This window comes from Ictidomys tridecemlineatus, chromosome 8, assembly GCF_052094955.1.
Source record: "Ictidomys tridecemlineatus isolate mIctTri1 chromosome 8, mIctTri1.hap1, whole genome shotgun sequence".
Lineage (NCBI taxonomy): Eukaryota > Metazoa > Chordata > Mammalia > Rodentia > Sciuridae > Ictidomys > Ictidomys tridecemlineatus.
Genome location: NC_135484.1, coordinates 45,314,642 through 45,317,212, shown reverse-complemented (window position 1 = coordinate 45,317,212; position 2,571 = coordinate 45,314,642).

Genomic DNA, 2,571 nt, shown 5'->3' with positions numbered 1-2,571 from the left:
AGAATCTGGTGAGAAGCACATTTACAAAAGTGAAAAATTAACTACCTAATATGATACCTGCTCTAAAGCAAAGAGAAACCATTGTTTTTATTAGTTAAAATGAGGGCGGTATTCTCACCAATCAATAGGCAGAATGAGGGTCAGAGGTTTACAGCCTTCAAGCATCTTTAAACACACCGGGGCAAATATGAGCTTCACGGGCAGTTTGTTAATCAAGATTTGTCATTTGGCTTTGTGTACTTTAGCTTATTAATGCTTTACACATGACCTCCATAAAGAATAAAACTGTCCCCATTTTATATTACAAAAGGGCAAGATTTCTTGCCTTTGGATTTTGAGGATAATATATTTGTGCTATTTGCCACTGCTCTTACCACCCCCCAGACACAGTTTTTCATTTATTTATTATTCATTGATTGCCTGGACTCCTGCATGAATTATGACATCATTCTGACTCTGCTTCTCAAAGGAAAAAACCTCTCCCAGAAAATGTGCTTAAAAGTGGTATCTAGTGTTTTTTCACAAGAAGCTGAATATTCATTTGTCTGGGGAATTAGATACTTGAATACCAAAGCCAGCAGAGAAAGCCCTCTGAGGACACATTGAACCTTGGATGAAGGACAACTCATTGACATATTAGTGATTCTTTCACAGGCAGATGCTGCTCAGGAGCATAAGCCAAGAACTGACTGGTGAATCCTTGAAACCAGAGGTGGGGCGGTAAGGAGAGCACACACTTGAGAGAGTGCACTAGTTTTTGGCACACACTTTAGTGGCTTGACCTAATGAAACTCCTGTATGGCTTTTCCTGGGCTTCCTGCACTCCAGAGTTAGGAAGGGTGCATCAGGGACCAAGATGCATCTGTACGTTGTGAGCAAGTCTCCAGATCTTCCAAGAAAGGCATAGCCCAAGGATCCCAGACTCATCTCTACATAACCACACTGAAGTGGCTACTATAGTTTCTATGAAGATGTAAAGCCAGAATTAACACAGAATATGGTTTCAAAGTAAAGACAAAATGTAAAACAACTGAAAGCACCACAGAGTTAGATCTGTGTTTGGGATGACATTAATTTTGTGACAAGTTAGGTAATTTCCCAGAGATTCATCCTTCTCATCTGTAAAAATGAGCTTATTAGTAGTATTTTCCACAGACAGTGATTGTGATCTTACTTGACCTATTAGATTAGAGGTTCCTGGTATGTACAGACTTGATAAGTAGTAACTTACTACTTGTCATTATTAGTCCCATGGAATCAGTAGCATTGTTTAAAGTGATGCAAACCATTCTTTTGTGTTTTTATCTGTAATATAGACTGCCCTAATACTAAAGTTTCCTAGTAAAATAACCTAGGCCTGGGCTAATTATGTAAGGACTTATCATGTAAAAGTAAAGAAATAAAAGAAAAATTTAGAAAATTATTAATCAAAAATGATTTCATAGAGGCAACACTCAAAGGATACAGTATGACATGATTGTTAAATATGAAAAAAAGACTGCATTTAAGAATAATTTGCATTTATACACATTTTATCAGTTGCATAGAATGATACAAATTCTTCCTCTATTAATCAGAAATTTTGAGAGGGGAATTGCCAATGTTGATTTTAGTCTGATTGCCTCTATTTTCACAGATCTATAATAAAGTCATAAAAATATAAGATTTTCTGTGAAAATTTCTATTAAAAATAAAGTATTTTGATTAATTTTCTTCCTCCTTAAAAGTCAATTAAACCTTTATTTAAAAAAATAGAATTGATAAATTGATAAATAGAAATTATTAACGTGTTGAACATTTCTGATGCATCATAACTACAAGGTTTCGGACAAGGTACTTTCTGTTCTCTTTATTGCTAATACAAGAAAAATCTTTGCTCTAACCAAGAGTGCTCTCCCAAGCTACTAAGCAGAACACCAACAGTCAGTTATTGTAAATCTCCCTGTCAATGCTCTGCAGGAACCTAAGGCTCAAGTATGTACAGCCTGGAATAGTTTGCTTCATTCTCAAATGACATCCGCGGCTTGCATTCCTCTCATCCTATGGTGCAAAGGAAGTCAGAAACCTGGGAATCATCCTGAACTCTCCCTCACAGTCTCCTCTTCTGATCACCCTATTGCTCCTAATGATCCTTTTGAGCACTCTTACCCTCTTTATCCTCATGTATAACCCAGTGAAAATTCTTATCTTTTGCCAGGGTTGTGGTATTAGTCACAACTCCATTAGCTCCTCCATCATGTCTGGAGGGATCTTTCTTAAACACAAAACTATAGTTCTCAAGATCCTTTCCCAGCTCCTCTTTGACCTCAGAACAAGGCCCACACTTGTCTGTGTGGGGCTAAGGCTTTCTCCTCACTTTTCCTGCCTGGGGCTAGTATTAATTAAATATAATATATGAGCCCTTTGGGACTTTGTCTGCAACTGCAAGGTTTATAGAATTTTTAGATGGTGAAAGTAATCACTCAGTAGGTACTGGGATTTTCTTTAAATGTAATGGTCAGAGTAGAAAGTATGGTAAAATGAATGATAAACGGTCAACAGAGATGAAAATGCTTATAAAAATCAATAGTT